We start from the raw sequence: 20,127 nt of genomic DNA, 5'->3' as shown, positions 1-20,127 counted from the left end.
CACACCTCCCTGCAAGCAGAGGGAGCCGGCTTTGGCCTCGGCCAGCCCAGAGAGGGGCTCCCACAGTGCAGCAGCGGGCTGAAGGGCTCCTCAAGCAAGGCCAGAGTGGATGCCGAGGCCGAGGAGGCACCAAGAGCCAGTGAGGGCTGCCAGTACGTGGTCGCCTCTCACCCAGGTCTGTCTCTGGTCATAGCTTGCATTGCTAATCCCTCCAATATATGCCTGGGGGATGTAGCTACTGAATTCCGTGCTCTGGCTTTTTTTACTGCATATACCTGAACTGTAGGGGGGTCTTTTTTTTTCTTTTCTTTTTTAACTTGGATATTCTTAAGTCACTGAACTGAAACTATAGCAAAAAGAGCCATTAGAGGAAGGAGATGAACAAACTTCAAGTCTTATCTGTGCTCCTAAGGCTATGACTCTTGACTCTCTTTCTGTGATTTATAAAATGTCAGGATAACTGCTTCGGGGGAAAAGCTAGTCTTCATCCAGTCATCAGTTGGAAGTCTGGGTGGCTGCAGACTAAGTGACTCACAGAAGGAATAAACAAGAGAGGAGAAAAAGGTACCAAAACCTTCATGTCATACTTATAAATTACTGAGGTTACAGTTTTTTTGTTTGTTTTGTTTTGTTTTTGAGATGGAGTTTCGCTCTTGCTGCCCAGGCTGGAGTGCAATGGCGTGATCTTGGCTTGCCACAAACTCCATCTCCCAGGTTCAAGCAATTCTCCTGCCTCAGCCTCCCAAGTAGCTGGGATTATAGGCATATGCCACCATGCCTGGCTAATTTTTTGTATTTTTAGTAGAGACGGGGGTTTCTCCATGTTGATCAGGCTGGTCTCAAACTCCCAACCTCAGGTGATCCGCACTCTCCGGCCTCCCAAAGTGCTGGGATTACAGGTGTGAGCCACTGCGCCTGGCCACTGAGGATAGTTTTTAAAATATCAGAAAGTATTATGGCAGAGTGTCAGTAAAAGAATAACTTTTTCAGCAGGAAGTTATTCTGAATTTAGTTTGTGCAGTGATTTATGTAAACCTGCCTATCGTTATAAAAGTTTGTCTTCTTTTGTTCTCAAAGTCGTAACCTAAATGACAACCAAGTATGTGAAGTGGCTTTTGTGGACTTGCTGCAATCTTTGCATGCCCAGACTTGCCTGGTACAAAGTGTACAAAATAGACCTGTGATTTATAAACTGTGGGGTAATCATGTGAACACAAAGGAAAAAAAAAAAGAATCCCTTATATTTGAGTTTTTGAAAATGATACTTTAAAAATATTGTAAGAAAAAATTACTTGCTGCCATTTGCTTGACTTTTCTTTATCTCAGAGGGACTTGAATAATAAGGTCTCTTTGTTATCTGATAAATTAGGCATGCTACATTATTCCTCAGGAATAATATCTGTATTATTTTTCTCCTGGAAACAATGCTTGGACCTCTAAATCTTTCTGTTTCTATTAGGAGAATCATAGAAACATAGAGTGGAAAGTCTGTCTTTTTTTTTTTTTTTTTTTTTTTTGACAGAGTCTCACTCTGTCGCTAGGCTGGAGTGCAGTGGCACAATCTCAGCTCACTGCAACCTCTGCCTCCTGGGTTCAAGCAATTCCCTTGCCTCAGCCTCCCGAGTAGCTAGGACTACAGGTGTGTGCCACCATGCCTGACTAATTTTTTGTATTTTAGTAGAGACGGGGTTTCACCATGTTGGCCAGGATGGTCTTGATCTCCTGACCTCATGATCTACCCGCCTCAGTCTCCCAAAGTGTTGGGATTACAGCCATGAGCCACCGCACCCGGCTGGAAAGTCTCTTAAGAGATAACACAATTCTAGTTTTGAATGTTCCCTCTCCTCTAATTTCTCTGTGTCCGTATTTCTATCTGAAAAACAGGGATATGAAGGATGATACAGAAAACTGAAAGCTTTAAAAATGTACTCAGAGTGAGGGATACCTAGCTATGTGTTCATAGATGGCAGTTTGTTGAGATGGCTTGCTTCATGTACTTCAGAAGATTTCATTCGCTAGTACCTTTACCTGGGACGGCAGGGAAAGCTAGAAAATACAAACTCTCATAGCCTGGAGGGATTAGAGACTCCATGCATACCTGATTTTACTCTTTCAGACTCTTGAGTATATACATTGGTAACCTATTAAAAACTACATTAAATAACAACAAAGGATTTTACATTGTCTTCCAAGGGGCTTAAATTGTGTATCACTTAGAATGAACATTCTAGGGTAAAGGAAGTCTTACTCTTAGCAGATGAACAAAGTGAAGCCTACCAAGGTTAATAATATGCTCTAATTCGGCCGGGCACGGTGGCTCACGCCTGTAACCCCAACACTGGGAGGCCAAGGTGGGCAGATCACAAGGTCAGGAGCTCTAGACCATCCTGGATAACACGGTGAAACCTCGTCTCTACTAAAAATACAAAAAATTAGCTGGGCATGGTGGCGGGCACCTGTAGTCCCAGCTACTCAGGAGACTGAGGCAGGAGAATGGCCTGAACCCGGGAGGCGGAGCTTGCAGTAAGCCGAGATCGCGCCACTGCACTCCAGCCTGGGCGACAGAGCAAGACTCCATCTCAAAAACAACAACAACAACAACAATAATAATATCCTCAAATTCAAACAGATACAGCATAGATTGGAACATGCTGGAACTGTTTCTAGTCCTGTGTTCTATTAACTGAGTCATTACCTAACTGATTTTCTACCTACATTGGTGCTTTCAAACTTGTCCTATAATACACAGAAACGTAGAGTTGCCTTTGATTGCACTAAATACAACAATACAAACTGAACAAAAGTCAAATTTTATTTTAATTACTTAGGAGAAAGATAAACTTGATCCTTTCAATTGGCCAATAACGACAAGTAATAACAGAGTTCAGAAGGAAAAAGATTATTTGGACCATGAAATGACTTCCCTCCATTCAGAATAGTTAGGAGCTAAAATTACTTTCAAACAGCTTGAAAAAGCAAACGTCAAGCTTCAGTCAAAGCTGTTAGTGAGCAGAACTGTGTCTACATTTGTCATATGTTGTTAATGTGTTTGTCTCAAATTTCTAAACAGCTATAATTAAGGAGTAGGTTTCTAAAAATTTATAATCCTTCTGAAGCCTACAAGATTTGCCAAGGTCTTTTTTTTTTTTTTTAACAAAGAAGGCATATATTTGACAAGTATTAAGTTTGCATAAGTAAGAATTGTTAATTCTATTTCACCGTGGCAACGGACCACAGGCCATTAAATAAGGCAGATTAGAAGGGGCCAAAAACATCCAGAACTTTAAGTAAAGTTAGAATGCAATTAAATAAGCAAATTCTGAGTAATTAACTTTTCAACCGCTTTTTATTCATTTATAATTTGTAGATAAATGAAAATCTGTCCTTGGAACTTGCATGTCTAAAACCCAGTCTCCAGTCCTCTGTGGAAAACATCACAAGTCTGAAAGATGAAAAGAGAGAGCTGACTCTGATGATCAAAAGTCTCCAAGAAGAAAGGGAGCAAACCCTTTCCCAGAAAGATTTGCTGATAAAAGCTTTGACTGCTCAAAAGGGGGTGTAAAGTGTATCTGTGATTAGCCAGGCTGGCACCTTCTTCAATGATCTGGGCTGTTGACATATTTCCTCAGTAGCAGTCCGTTTCCAATACACAATGTTTGATTATCAATGTTTTATTGATATGTAAGACAGTAATGGGATGTTAGACTTTGCTTAAGAACTATAAGCTGTGGGCAGGGTGTGGTGGTGCATGCCTATAATCCCAACACTCTGGGAGGCTGGAGGATCACTTGAGGCCAGGAGTTTGAGACCAGCCTGAGCAACAGAGCAAGACCCCATCTCAAAAAAAAAAAAAAAAAAATTGGCCAGGCATGATGGCACAAATCAGTAGTTCCAGCTACTCAGGAGGCTGAGGTGGGATGACTGCTTGAGCCCAGGAAGTCGAGGCTGCAGTGAGCTAGGATCATGCCACTGCACTTCAGCCTAGGTGACAGAGCCAGACTTTATCTTAAAAAAATAAAAAAATGGGCCAGGCGTGGTGGTTCACACCTATAATCCCAGCACTTTGGGAGGCTGAGGCAGGTTGATCACAAGGTCAGGAGTTCAAGACCAGCCTAGCCAACATAGTGAAACCCCATCTGTACTAAAAATACAAAAATTGGCCAGGCATGGTGGCGGGCACCTGTAATCCCAGCTACTCGGGAGGCTGAGGCAGAGAACTGCTTGAACTCAGGAGGCGAAGTTTTCAGTGAGATGAGATCACACCACTGCACTCTAGCCTAGGCGATAGAGTGAGACTCTGTCTCAAAAATAAATAAATAAATAAATAAAAACTATAAACTGTGGAAGATGGTGACTCAAATAAATTCAAAACATGATGTTGTGACACTTGGACTACTGTGGTAATTTGCTAAGTCTGAATATAAAAATGGAAAAAGTTAATGTGTAATAAAATCACCTGCACCATGACTGCTCTTTTCTTTCTTTTCTTTCCTTTTTTTTTTTTTTAATTTGGAGACGGAGTCTCGCTCTGTCGCCAGGCTGGAGTGCAGTGGCAGGATCTTGGCTCACTGCAACCCCTGCCTCCCCAGTTCAAGCGATTCTCCTGCCACGCCCAGCTAATTTTTGTATTTTTAGTAGAAATGGGGTTTCACCATGTTGGCCAGGCTGGTCTCAATCTCCTGACCTTGTGATCCACCCGCCTTGGCCTCCCAAAATGCTGAGATTACAGGCATGAGCCACTGCACCCGGCCCTGGTTTTTGTCCGTCTTAAAATGGGACATAAGATAGGGTTAAACATGTGATTGGTCCACCCAAGATTGCCCAAATACCAACTGGGAAGTTTGTAGATCACCTGCAACCCCTTTATAGTTCCTTCCCTTTGGAATGTGAATGGATTTGTGTTTGCTGGAATGATCATTAATTGTAAGAGCTTAGAGATGGCAAACCAATTAAAATACTGGTATAGCAAACTAATTTGGAAAGGCAAATGTGTAACTTGGATTGTTTGCTTTTTCAGTTTTTCCATGTAACCATTTTCATTGGCATGATAAATGGAAAGTTTGTTACTGAACACTTTTAAATAATAATTATATATATATTTTAAAAATTTTAACTCCTGGCTGGATGCGGTGACTCATACCTGTAATCCCTGCGCTTTGGGAGGCTGAGGCGGCTGGATCACCTGAGGTTGACAGTTCGAGACCAGCTTGGCCAACATGGTGAAAACCCATCTCTACTAAAAATACAAAAAATTAGCTGGGCATGGTAGAAGGCACCTGTAATCCCAGCTACTAGGGATGCTGAGGCAGGAGAATTGCTTGAGCTCAGGAAGTGGAGGTTGTAGTGAGCCAAGATCATGCCCCTGCACTCCACCCTGGGCAACATGGCAAGACTCTATCTCAAAACAAAAACAAAAACAAAACCTCTTGAAAAATATCTAGAACACTGTGCTCTGGAGTGTTTTGAGGGGAAAATCCTTTCTTCCTTTTTGAGGGGAAAATCCATTCTGTGTTTTGGAGGGTATTAATAGCATAAGTTGTGGGGATTTACTAACTTTCACAACATGCACTGGACTGCCAGCAAAGAGCTGCAAGAATGGTAGAATCCTTCTTCCTCTCTTTAGTGCTGGGGGGAAAAAACTATGAGGATGAAGTTATTCCATAGACCTGCTGCTTTCTGAGACAGCACGGCACTGGATTCAACCTGATTTGATTAAGTAAATATTTGTTAAACACCCACTATTGTGTCTGGAATTTATTCCTTCCGGTGAGTTCTAGGTCTCGCTGACTTCAAGAATGAAGCTGCAGACCTTTGTGGTGTTACAGCTCTTAAAGATAGTGTGGACCCAAAGAGTGAGCAGCAGCAAGACTTACTGTGAAGAACAAAACAACAAAGCTTTCACAGTGTGGAAGGGGACCCAAGTGGGTTGCCACTGATGGCTCAGGTGGCCAGCTTTTCTTCCCTTATTTGGCCCTGCCCACATCCTGCTGATTGGTCCATTTTACAGAGTACTGATTGGTCCATTTACAATCCTTTCTCTAGACACAGAGCACTGATTGGTGCATTTACAATCCTCTAGCTAGACAGAAAAGTTCTCCAAGTCCCCACTCAACCCAGGAAGTACAGCTGGCTTCACCTCTCACTATCTCAAGGTACTACAGTGGATCAAGGAAAAACTTGACATGAGAGGAAAGGAAATAAAGTTTTATTTGTGTGTGTGTTTTTCTAAAACCAGTTCCAAGTTAAAAACATTCATATATATAGTATTTTACCATATGTTTATCAGAAACCATCTTTTTATATACCTGCCTTTGTAACACTTCCATTTGCCCCTGGGCAAACATTTTTTCCCTATCTAATCTTCACATTTCTCAACACTGCAAAAGTTCAGGACTGCAAGGGTCACTCACACATTCACTCTTATTCATGTCTAAGGTGGTGACCAAAAGATTATTATCTGCTGGCCAGGTGCAACGGCTCACGACTGTAATCCCAGCACTTTAGGAGGCCAAGGCAGGTGGATCATGAGGTCAGGAGTTCAGGACCAGCCTGAACCCCCATCTCTACTAAAAACACAAAAATTAGCCAGGCATGCTGGCAGGTGATGGTAATTCCAGCTGCTCGGGAGGCTGAGGCAGAGAACTGCTTGAACCTGGGAGGCAGAGGTTGCAATTAGCTGAGATTGCACCACTGCACTCAAGCCTGGGTGAGACAGCGAGACTCCATCAAAAAAAAAAAAAAAAAAAGATTATTATATGCTGTCCTCTTGAGAGGTGAAGCCAGCTGGGCTTCTGGGTTGGTTGGGGACTTGAAGAACTTTTCTGTCTAGCTAAAGGATTGTAAACACACCAATCAGCGCTCTGTGTCTAGCTAAAGGTTTGTAAACGCACCAATCAGCACTCTGTAAAATAGACCAATCAGCGCTCTGTAAAATGGACCAATCAGCAGGATGTGGGCGGGGCCAAATAAGGGAATAAAAGCTGGCCACCCAAGCCAGCAGTGGCAACCTGCTTGGGTCCCCTTCCATGCTGTGGAAGCTTTGTTCTTTCGCTCTTCACAATAAATCTTGCTGCTGCTCACTCTTTGGGTCTGCATTACCTTTAAGAGCTGTAACACTCACTGCAAAGGTCTGCGGCTTCACTCCTGAAGTCAGTGAGACCATGAAACCACCAGGAGGAACAACCAACTCTGGATGTGCCACCTTTAAAGCTGTAACGCTCACTGGGAAGGTCTGCGGCTTCACTCCTGAAGTCAGCGAGACTACAAACCCACTGGAAGGAAGAAACTCCAGACACATCTGAACAACTGAAAGAATAAACTCCAGACACACCATCTTTAAGAACTGTGACACTCACCATGAGGGTCTGCGGCTTCATTCTTGAAGTCAGCAAGAGCAAGAACCCACCAGAAGGAACCAATTCTGGACACATTTTGGCAATCACGAAGGGACTATCGCCTATCGCCAAGCGGTGAGTACCATCAGACCCCTTTCACTTGCTTTTCTGTCCTATTTTTCCTTAGAATTCGGGGGCTAAATACCGGACACCTGTTGGACAGTTAAAAGTGACTAGTGTGGCCGCCAGACTAAAGACACAGGTGTCAGGCTTTCTGAGAAAGGGCTCTCTAACAACCGCTGATTCTTTGGAGTTGGGAGTGTTGGTTTGCCTGGAACCAGCTTCTGCTTTTCCTGTACTTCTGGGCTGAGCCTAGGGTCGACAGAGAGGAAAGCCATTCAGCTCCTAGGGTCCTGACAGCAAGTTGTTTGACCCTGTGGCCATGAGCGGAACTCTCAAACTCACATCACCCAAGCAAGACTCACCCATCTATCCTATCTATCCTGACCCTTACCTCCTGGGTCCTAATGCCTGTCAGAGAAACTTCCTCTCGCCTCTCTTCTCTGAGGCTAGTCCCGCTTCTAAATACCACTCCCTGTCTCTGGTGCTTTTCTAGTTTCTCCTATAAGAATTATTTCTGATATAAACTCCAGGACTCTGTTACCTTCTTTAGGCACCCAGGCTCACCAATCAGAAAGACATAATTTTTGCCCAAAGCCCCGTTGGCAGAGGGGGACTATCTTATCTGGAATTTTAGGATCCCTCCTCAGACTAGCAGGCCTAAAAAAAGCTATTCCTGAAGCTAGGATATGGGAAGCCTCAGAAATTGTATCCTTCCTATTCATATAAGTGAGGACAAAAGGCATCACCCTTCCAACTCTGGAGATCCCTTCCCTCTCTCAGGGTATGGCCCTCCACTTCATTTTTGGGGCATAACATCTTTATAGGACACAAGTAAAGTCCCAATACTAACAGGAGAATGCTTAGGACTCTAACAAGTTTTCAAGAATGCATCAGTAAGGGCCAATAAATATGATTTTTCTCAGTCCTCTTTGTGGCCTAGGAGGACAGGCAAGGGTGCAGGTTTTCGAGGATGCATCAGTAAGAGCCACTAAATCTGACATTCCTCCATCCTCCTTATGGTCTAGAAGGAAAACTAGTGTTTCTGCTGCTGTGTCGGTGAGTCCAACTATTCTGATCAGGAGGGTCCAGGGACCATTGCAGTTTCTTGGGCAAGAGGTGTTTCTGCTGCTGCATCGGTTAGCACAACTATTCCAATCAGCAGGGTCCAGGGACCATTGTGGGTTCTTGGGCAAGGGGTGTTTCTGCTGCTGCCTCAGTGAGTGCAACTATTCCAATCAGCAGGATCCAGGGACCGCTGCAGGTTCTTGGGCAGGGGGAGAAACAAACAAACCAAAACCACAGGTGGTTTTGTCTTTCAGATGGGAAACACTCAGGCATCAACAGGCTCACCCTTGAGATGCATCCTAAGCCATTGGGACCAATTTGACCTGCAAACCCTGAAAAAGAGATGGCTCAATTTTTTCTGCACTATGGCCTGGCCCCAATATTCTCTCTCTGATGGGGAAAAATGGCCACCTGAGGGAAGCATAAATTACAATACTATCCTGCAGCTTGACATTTTCTGTAAGAAGGAAGGCAAATGGAGTGAAATACCTTATGTCTGAGCTTTCTTTTCATTGAAGGAGAATCCACAACTATGCAAAGCTTGCAATTTACATCACACAGGAGGACCTCTCAGCTTACCCCCATATCCTAGCCTCCCTATAGCTCCCCTTCCTATTAATAAGCCTTCTGTAATCTTCCCTGCCTAGAAGGAAACAAGCAAAGAAATCTCCAAAGGACCACAAATACCCTGGGCTATCAGTTATGTCCCCTTCAAGCTGTAGGGGGAGGGAATTTGGACCAACCCAGGTACATGTCACCTTCTCCCTCTCTGATTTAAAGCAGATCAAGGCACACCTGGGGAAGCTTTCAGATGATCCTGATAGGTATGTAGATGTCCTATGGGGTCTAGGGCAAAATTTCAATCACACTTGGAGAGATGTCATGCTATTGTTAGATCAAACTCTGGCCTTTAATGAAAAGAATGCAGCTTTAGCTGCAGCCCAAGAGTTTGGAGATACCTGGTATCTTAGTCAAGTAAGTGATAGAATGACAGCCAAAGAAAGGGACAAATTCCCTACCAGTCAGCAAGCTGTCCCCAGTATGGATCCCCAGCTGGACCTCAACTCAGATCATAGGGACTGGAGTCACAAACATCTGTTGACCTGTGTTCTAGAAGAAATAAGGAGAATTAGGAAAATGCCCATGAATTATTCAATGATGTCCACCATAACTCAGGGAAAGGAAGAAAATCCTTCTGCCTTCCTCAAGCGGCTATGGGAGGCCTTAAGAAAATATACTCCCCTGTCACCTGACTCTCTTGAGGGTCAATTGATTCTAAAAGATAAGTTTATTAACCATTCAGCTGCAGATAACAGGAGAAAGCTCCAAAAGCGAGCCCTGGGGCCTGAACAAAATCTGGAGGCATTATTAAACCTGGCAACCTTGGTGTTCTATAATAGGGTCCAAGAGGAACAGGCCCAAAAGGAAAAGTGAGATCAGAGAAAGGCCACAGCCTTAGTCATGGCCCTCAGACAAACAAACCTTGGTGGTTCAGAGAGGACAGAAAATGGATCAGGCCAATCGCCTGGTAGGGCTTGTTGTCAGTGTGGTTTACAAGGACACTTTAAAAAAGATTGTCTAGCAAGAAACAAGCCACCCCCCATCCATGTCTGCTATGCCGAGGCAATCACTGGAAGGCACACTGCCCCAGAGTGCAATGGTTCTCTGGGACAGAAGCCCTCAACCAGATGATCCAACAACAGGACCGAGAGTGCCTGGGGCAAGCGCCAGCTCATGTCATCACCCTCACTGAGCCCTGGGTATGTTTAACCATTGAGGGCCAGGAAATTGACCTCCTTCTGGACACTGGCACGGCCTTCTCAGTGTTAATCTCCTGTCTTGGATGACTGTCCTCAAGGTCTGTTACCATCCAAGGAATCCTAGGACAGCTTATAACCAGGTATTTCTCCCACCTCCTCAGTTGTAATTGGGAGACTTTGCTCTTTTCACATGCCTTTCTTTTTATACCTGAAAGTCCCACACCCTTATTAGGGAGGGATATATTGGCCAAAGCTGGAGCTATTATCTATATGAGTATGAGGAACAAGTTAAACCATTTGTTGTCCTCTTCTTGAGGAGGGAATCAACCCTGAAGTCTGGGCATTGGAAGGACAACTTGGAAGGGCAAAAAATGCCTGCCCAGTCCAAATCAGGCTAAAAGACCCCACCACTTTCCCTTATCAAAGGCAATATCCCTTAAGGCCTGAAGCTCATAAAGGATTACAGGATATTGTTGAACATTTAAAAGCTCAAGGCTTAGTAAGGAAATGCAGCAGTCCCTGCAACACCCCAATTCTAGGAGTACAAAAACCGAACGGTCAGTGGAGACTAATGCAAGATCTTAGACTCATCAATGAGGCAGTAATTCCTCTATATCCAGTTGTATGCAACCCCTATACCCTGCTCTCTCAAATACCAGAGGAAGCAGAATGGTTCACTATTCTGGACCTCAAGGATGCCTTCTTCTGTATTCCCCACACTCTGACTCGCAGTTTCTCTTTGCCTTTGAGGAGCCCACAGGCCACATGTCCCAACTTACATGGACCTTCTTGCCCCAAGGGATTAGGGATAGCCCTCATCTGTTTGGTCAGGCACTGACCCAAGATCTAGGCCACTTCTCAAGTCCAGGCACTCTGGTCCTTCAGTATGTGGATGATTTACTTTTGGCTAACAGTTCAGAAGCCTCATGCCAGCAGGCTACCCTAGATCTCTTGAACTTTCTAGCTAATCAAGGGTACAAGGCATCTAGGTTGAAGGCCCAACTTTGCCTACAGCAGGTCTAATATCTAGGCCTAATCATAGCCAGAGGGACCAGGACCCTCAGCAAGGAGTGAATACAGCCTATACTGGCTTATCCTTGCCCTAAGACATTAAAACAGTTGCAGGGGTTCCTTGGAATCACAAGCTTTTGCCAGCTATGAATCCCCAGATACAGCAAGATGGACAGACCACTCTATACTCTAATCAAGGAGACCCAGGGAGCAAATACTCATCTAGTAGAATGGGAACCAGGGGCAGAAACAGCCTTCAAAACCTTAAAGCAGGCCCTAGTACAAGCTCCAGCTTTAAGCCTTCCCACAGGACAAAACTTCTCTTTATACATCACAGAGAGAGAGCAGGGATAGCTCTTGGAGTCCTTACTCAGACTTGTGGGACAACCCCACACCAGTGGCATACCTAAGTAAGGAAATTGATGTAGTAGCAAAAGGCTGGCCTCACTGTTTAAGGGTAGTTTCAGCAGTGGCCGTCTTAGTGTCAGAGGCTATCAAAATAATACAAGGAAAAGATCTCACTGTCTGGACTACTCATGATGTAAATGGCATACTAGGTGCCAAAGGAAGCTTATGGCTATCAGACAACTGCCTACTTAGATACCAGGCATTACTCCTTGAGGGACTGGTGCTTCAAATATGTATGTGTGTGGCCCTCAACCCTGCCACTTTTCTCCCAGAGGATGGGAACCAATCGAGCATGACTGCCAATAAATTATAGTCCAGACTTATGCTGCCTGAGATGATCTCTTAGAAGTCCCCTTAGCTAATCCTGACCTTAACCTATATACCAATGAAAGTTCATTTGTGGAAAATGGGATATGAAGGCCAGGTTATGCCATAGTTAGTGAAGTAACCATACTTGAAAGTAAGCCTCTTCCCCCAGGGACCAGCGCCTAGTCAGCAGAACTAGTTGCACTTACCCAAGCCTTAGAACTGGGAAAGGGAAAAAGAATAAATGTGTGTACAGATAGCAAGTATGCTTATCTAATCCTACATGTCCATGCTGCAATATGGAAAGAAAGGGAGCTCCTAACCTCTGGGGGAACCCCCATTAAATACCACAAGGAAATTATGCAGTTATTGCACGCAGTGCAAAAACTCAAGAAGGTGGCAGTCTTACACTGCCAAAGCCATCAGAAAGGTGAAGGAGAAAAGGCAGAAGGAAACCATCAGGCAGATGCTGAGGCCAAAATTGCTGCCAGGCAGATCCTCCCATTAGAAATACCTACAGAAGGACCCTTGGTATGGAACAACCCCATCCAAGAGATTAAGCCCCAGTATTCCCTGACTGAAACAGAATGGGGACTTTCACAGGGGCATAGTTTTCTCCCCTCGGGGTGGTTAATGACAGAAGAAGGAAAGGTACTTATACCGAAGCCAGCCAGTGGAAAATACTTAAAACCCTCCACCAAACTTTTCAGATGGGTATTGAAAACACTCATCAGATGGCCAAATCCCTATTTACAGGGCCAATTCTCCTCCAGACTATCCGACAGATAGTCAAAGCCTGTGAGGTGTGCCAAAGGAATAATCCCTTTGTCCATCATAAGGCCCCTTTGGGGGAATAAAGAATAGGTCACTATCCTGGAGAGGACTGGCAGTTAGACTTCACCCATATGCCTAAGGCAAAGGGATTTCAATACTTGTTGGTCTGTGTTGATAACTTTACAAATTGGATAGAAGCTTTCCCCTGCAAAACAGAGAAGGCTTGGGAAGTGATTAAAGTCCTAATTCATGAAATAATTTCTAGATTTGGGCTTCCCCAAAGCTTATAGAGTGAAAATGGTCCAGCTTTTAAAGCCACGATGACTCAGGGAATTTCCAGGGCGCTAGGGATACAATATCACCTTCACTGAGCCTGGAGGCCATAATCCTCAGGGAAGGTCGAGAAGGCAAATGAAACACTCAAGAGGCACTTAAGGAAACTAACACAAGAAACTCATCTCCCATGGCCTACTCTTTTGCCCGTGGCCTTGTTGAGAATCCAAAATTCTCCCCACAAAATGGGGCTCAGTCCATATGAAATGCTGTATGGACGACCTTTTCTCACAAATGACCTCCTACTTGGTCAGGAAATGGTCAAAGATATAACTTCTTTGGCAAAATATCAACAAAACCTTAAAAACCTACCTGAAGGATGTCACAGAGAAAAGGGAACAGAGTTGTTTCAACCAGGAGATCTCATGTTGGTCAAATCTCTCCCCTCTACCTCCCCATCTATGGACTCTTTGTGGGAAGGACCATACTCGGTAATCCTCTCTACCCCCACTGCAGTTCAGGTGGCAGGAGTGGAATCTTGAATTCACCACACCCGAGTCAAATTTTTGACACCCCCTGAGGAACCTGCGGGACCGTCAGCTCAGGAGTCCCAAAATCAGCCAGACCAGCCTCGATACACCTGTGAACCATTGGAGGACTTTCATCTCCTATTTCAGAAGGAAACATCCCAGACTAAAAAGGCTCCTACCACTGATCCTGAAGAAAAACCCCATCCTCCTTAAAAAAGATAAGTGAAAACCTACATAATCTTTATCTTTACCACCTCTCCTTGCCCCTTTAATGGAATCCTTTTACTATTTCATTATATTATTAAGCAGCATACTAACCCTATTGTATACTATAGCTCCTGCCGGGATGAAAATAAAATAGAACACAGGGAGCCATTCAGTTTGCTCCCAACACCCCTTTCCAGCCACTCACCGGGGCTACCTTGGCAAGTACTCTAGGAGTATGGGAAAATGAAAACAACAAACTCCCGCAGCTTTTTAACATATACAACCAGTTCTGTCTACCCAGCCAAGGTATATTCTTCTTATGTGGAATGTCGACCTATATCTGCCTCCCCACTAACTGGACAGGCACCAGCACCTTAGTCTTTCTAAGTCCCAACATTAACATTGCCCCAGGAAATCAGACCCTATCAGTACCCCTCAAAGCTCAAGTCCATCAGCACAGAGCCATACAACTAATACCCCTACTTATACAGTTAGTAATGTGGCTGCTGCTACAGGAACCGGAATAGCCAGTTTATCTACTTCATTATCCTACTACCACACACTCTCAAAGGATTTCTCAGACAGTTTGCAAGAAATAACAAAATCTATCCTTACTCTACGATCCCAAATAGACTCTTTGGCAGCAGTAACTCTCCAAAACGGCAGAGGCCTAGACCTCCTCACTGCTGAGAAAGGAGGACTCTGCACCTCTTAGGGGAAGAGTGTTGTTTTTACACTAACCAGTCAGAGATAGTATGAGATGCTGCCCGGCATTTACAGGAAAAGTCTTCTGAAATCAGACAATGCCTTTCAAACTCATACTAACCTCTGGAGTTGGGCAACGTGGCTTCTCCCCTTTCTAGGTCCCATGGCAGCCATCTTGCTATTACTCGCCTTCAGGACCTGTATTTTTAATCTCCTTGTCAAATTTGTTTCCTATAGGATCAAGGCCATCAAGCTACAGATGGTCATACCAATGGAACCCCAAATGAGCTCAACTAACAACTTCTACCGAGGACCCCTGGACTGACCCGCTGGCCCTTTCACTGGCCTAGAGAGTTCCCCTCTGGAGGATACTACAACTGCAGGGCCCCTTCTTCACCACTATCCAGCAGGAAGTAGCTAGAGCAGTCATTGGCCAATTCCCAACAGCAGTTGGGGTGTCCTGTTTAGAGGGGGGATTGAGAGGTGAAGCCAGCTGGGCGTATGGGTCAGGTGGGGACTCAGAGAACTTTTCTGTCTAGCTAAAGGATTGTAAACATGCCAATCAACGCTCTGTGTCTAGCTAAAGGTTTGTAAATGCACCAATCAGCACTCTGTAAAATGGACCAATCAGTAGGATGTGGGCGGGGCCAAATAGGGGAATAAAAGCTGGCCACCTGAGCCAGCAGGAGCAACCTGCTCAGGTCCCCTTCTGTACTGTGGAAGCTTTGTTCTTTCGCTCTTCACAATAAATCTTGCTGCTGCTAACTCTTTGGGTCCGCACTACCTTTAAGAGCTCTAACACTCACTGCGAAGGTCTGCGGCTTCACTCCTGAAGTCAGCGAGACCACGAACCCACCAGAAGGAAGAAACTCTGGACACATCTGAACATTTGAAGAAACAAACTCTGGACACACCATCTTTAAGAACTGTAATACTTACCATAAGGGTCCGCGGCTTCATTCTTGAAGTCAGTGAGACCAAGAACCCGCCGGAAGGAACCAATTCTGGACACACTCTGTCTTCCTGTCTCAAGGGGATAAGACAATAGAGTTGACAGCCCTGTTTTAAATGGATTCAAAACTGTAAAATCACTTTTTTTTTTTGAGACGGAGTTTTGCTCTTGTTGCCCAGGCTGGAGTGCAATGGGGTGATCTTGGCTCACCGCAAACTCTGCCTCCCAGGTTCAAGTGATCCTCCTACCTCAGCCTCCCGAGTAGCTCGGATTACAGGCCTGCGCCACCACACCCAGTTAATTTTGTATTTTTAGTACAGAGGGGGTTTCTCTATGTTGGTCAGGCTGGTCTCAAACTCTAGAGCTTAGGTGAGATCCACCCACCTCAGCCTCCCAAAGTTCTGGGATTACAGGCGTGAGCCACTGTGCCCGGCCAGAATAACTTTTTTTTTTTTAGGAGTTCCAGTGCATTTAATAACTTTGATGGGGAACAGTTGACACTCTGATTGCTAATGTGTAAGATGATAGAGGAGGGTCGGGCGCAGTGGCTCATGCCTGTAATCTCAGCACTTTGGGAGGCTGGGGCAGGTGGATCGCCTGAGGTCAATCGAGACCAGCCTGACCAACATGGTGAAACCCCATCTCTACTAAAAATTCGAAAAAGGGTGTGGTGGCAAACATCTGTAATCCCAGCTACACAGGAGACTAAGGCAGGAGAATCGCCTGAACCCAGGAGGCGGAGGTTGCAGTAAGCTGAGATTGCGCCACTGCACTCCAGCCTGAGCAACAAGAGTGAAACTCCGTCTCGGGGTAGGGGGGAGAAAAAAACAAAAAAAGATGATAGAGGAGAGCAGAATTGGAAGTGGTGGCCAAACAAGAAGGCGGAGTTTAGTTAATTGCTTACATGATGTGATTTCAGAGGCCATAAACACTTTCTCATCTCTAAGAATTACCACTGCTCTCTAATGTCTAAAAACTTCATTTCCCTCCTATTGAAACCTCTCTCTGTTAAAATGCAGACCAAACGCCCTATAGGTGTAACACTTTGACTGTTATCAGTCATGCAGACTTTTGTGGAAGTGTGTTTTAGATTCCTTTCTGGAAGTAGATTTTGATAGGGAATAGGAGGATATTGGATATTATGGGACTAAGTAGAGAAGAAAGAAGCTTAAGCTTGTCTAAAACACCTTGGACACCTCACCTGTTTTTCAATTTTACTGATGATTGGTATGAGAGGAAAAACAAAACCTGGTTTAATAAGAAATGGATTCATAAATGCTTTTTCTATAAATTTACAAACTTCAAGCTTATAGGAAAAGTTATTCCAGTGCAAGAAACTCCTACATGCTTTTGATCCCCACTTGGTAAAAGCCCCACTTGCTCCATCTGTGTCTCTCCTCATCTGTTCATTCATATGCCTGTAGTTTGCTGAGAACTGAGTTTCTATCTGCTGTCACTTCTCTTTAGGCCAAATAGTTTCCTTTAGTATTTCTTGTACAACAGATCTGCTGCTGATAAATCCTTTCAATGATCATTTATCTGAAAGTATTTCATTTCTCTAAACATATTTGTAATAGCTGCTTTAAAGTTCTTATCTGTTGGCCGGGCACGGTAGCACTTGTGCCTATAATCCTAGCACTTTGGGAGGCTGAGGTGGGCAGATGGCTTGAGTCCAGGAGTTAGAGACCAGCCTGGGCAACAGGGCAAAACCCCGTCTCTACTAAAAATACAAAAAATTAGCTCAGCATGGTGGTGTGTGACTGTAGTCCCAGCTGCTCAAGAGGCAGAGTTGGGAGGATCACCAGAGCCCAGGAGGTCAAGGCTGCAGCGAGCTGTGATTGTGCCACTGCACCCCAGCCTGGGTGACAGAGTGAGATCCTGACTCAAAAAAATAAAAAATCAATAAAAATTAAATAAAGTTCTTATCTGCTAATCCAATATCTGGGTAATTTTGAAGTCAGTTTCTATTGACTGCTTTTTCTCAGCTACGGACTGCATTGTCCCATTTTCTTCTCTTTGACTGTGTTCTCATTTTCCTGTTCTTTCTGTTCTCATTTTCCTGTTCTTCTCACATTCCTGTAATTTTTTATTGCATATTGGACATTGTGAGTGATACAAAGTCTCTAGATTCTGTTATCTTTCTCTGAAAAGTGCTGATTTTTTTCTAGCAAGCAAAATTAATTTGGCAAGGCTCGAATGGCAATTCCTGTGGTGGCAGCAGCTGAAAACTGCTCAGTTCTTTCAGCTTTTTTTTTTTTGAGATGGAGTTTTGCTCTGTTGCCCAGGCTGCTGGAGTGCAGTGGCACAATTTCGGCTCACTGCCACCTCAGCCTCTTTCAGCCTTTTTAGCGATTTGCTTCCTGCTAGGCTCCTGAGAGATTATAGATGCATAGTTCAAGGATCAGCCAAAGACTTGCCCAAATTTACATGCAGTTCTTCCATGGCTCACTTCTTTCTGGGATGTCCCTGTTATTGTCATCTTTCCAGAGTCCCTGAGCTCTGCCCTCAGAGACTGTGGCCTTCTGCCTGTGTTCCCCCATAGTCCTGAGCTGTGGACTGGGAAATGCCTTCAGGCAAAAAACCATAGAAATGAGAATCTCAGCAGGTGCCCTTCTCTCAAGGCTCATCTTCCTTCTGGTTTGTTTGTCTGCATAGGGTTACCTCCAAATAGTTGGGGGTGGGGGGTTGTTTGTTTCATTTTGTTTTTTTGAGATGGAGTCGTGCTCTAATGCCCAGGCTGGAGTGCAGTGGTGCGATCTCGGCTCACTGCAACCTCTGCCTCCCGGGTTCAAGCAATTATCCTGCCTCAGCGTCCTGAGTAGCTGGGACTACAGGCTTGTGCCACCACGCCTGGCTAATTTTTGTATTATTAGTAGAGATGAGGTTTCGCCATATTGGCCAGGCTGGTCTCGAACTCCCGACCTCGTGATCCACCTGCCTTGGCCTCCCAAAGTGCTGGGATTACAGGTGTGAGCCACTGCACACAGCCCAAATAGTTGTTTTTTAAATACTTTGTCCTGAACTTATTGTCACTATCTCCAAGAGTTAGCCTGACACAATTACTCTGCCATTACCAGAAGCAGAGACTACACTTTTAAAAAACACACATAAAAAATATCACCTCTATAAACCGTTACAAGTAAATTAATTAATTCAACAAGTAGTTACTGAGCATTTACTTTGGGCTAGTTACTATGCCAATACTAGGTGCTAGAAATCCTTTCAGATATAAAGAATTATATAAAACTAAAGTCAACTTGAATGGGCCTGGTTCTTTAGACCTCAAAATAAAGATGTTATTCAGGGACATTACAATCCCTTCTCCCTACCCACTAAAGGAATACCATGTACATTTACTTGTTTTCTCATAGACATTTTACACTTTTGTGGTTCATTTTCTCAATAAATTCTGATTGCTGAGCCCAAAAGCATTTGCAGTTAACACCACCAAATCAGTTGTAGTTAAAAATCCTCAATTTTATTTGGTTAGTTTGAAATTTGTCAAAATATATATAAATAAAACCCCCAGAGATAGAGTCACTCTTTCCTAACAGTGAGACTTCTGTCACTTCTCCATTTGGAAGAAAAGAAACTCTGGCGCTAGAAACATCACCCTGAAGGAGGTGAAAGCAGAGTGTTCCTTCAGCATCAAAACTGGGGCCAGGGAGGGGCCTCCCTTTGACTTACCCCACCTTCCTATCTGGATTGTGAAGTGTTACTAACCTCCACAAATGGTCTTAGTTTTTTACTATATCTAAATAAAATAAAGGTAAGGCTGGACGCAGTGGCCATGCCTGTAATCTCATCACTTTGGGAGGCTGAGGTGGGTGGATCACCTGAGGTCAGGAATTTGAGACCAGCCTGGCCAACATGGTGAAACCTCGTCTCTATGAAAACTACAAAAATTAGCCCAGCATGGTGGCACATGCCAGTAATCCCAGCTACTCAGGAGGCTAGGCAGGAGAATCACTTGAACCCAGGAGGCAGAGGTTGCAGTGAGCTGAGATGGTGCCACTGCACTCCAGCCTGTGTGACAGAGTCATACTCCGTCTCAAATAAATAAAATAAAATAAAAGTAGCGGTTTCATTTGTATAAGGTCCAATGCTGAATGCCACTTATTTGGGGTTAGAGGTCAAAGAAAGTTTGCATGTCTGCTATGGTGTGTAGGGTTCACCACCTTAGTTCTGAGTTCCTCATTCCCATTTTTAAATCCTCATTCAAGACCTGTCTCACTCACAGGCTTATGGGAGGATAAAGAGGGATGTAAAAGGGAGAGGTGGGACATTTTTCCCGCTTTATAGCTTTGTTTAAGTTTGGCTCTGGCTTCATTAAGGAGCCAAGTGGGAAATACACTCACTGAGCTCCAGCTCCTGCCCTCTGGTCCTCACTATTGTGAACATGTTGGAGGTTAGCTCAGTGCCCTTCCTATTTCCGTTGGTTTTCTGACACCTCTTATTCTAGTTCCGCTATTAGAATAGCCTATGGAAGAGGATCACACACAGCAAGCACAGGGGAAACACTCCAGAACCAACCACTGAATGAATTACTTGGATCTATACAACGTTCTTTTATTCCTTCTCCCTTTATTTTCTAGGTTAAATTTATTCTTGTATCATCTTAACATCTGAAACTATTTTTATTACTATTTTATCTTACTTCTAATGCATACTTAAAATAC

This window comes from Pongo abelii, chromosome 7 (genome assembly GCF_028885655.2).
Source record: "Pongo abelii isolate AG06213 chromosome 7, NHGRI_mPonAbe1-v2.0_pri, whole genome shotgun sequence".
Taxonomy (NCBI): domain Eukaryota; kingdom Metazoa; phylum Chordata; class Mammalia; order Primates; family Hominidae; genus Pongo; species Pongo abelii.
The sequence above is the reverse complement of the archived record's forward strand: the minus strand, read 5'-3'. Positions refer to the sequence as shown.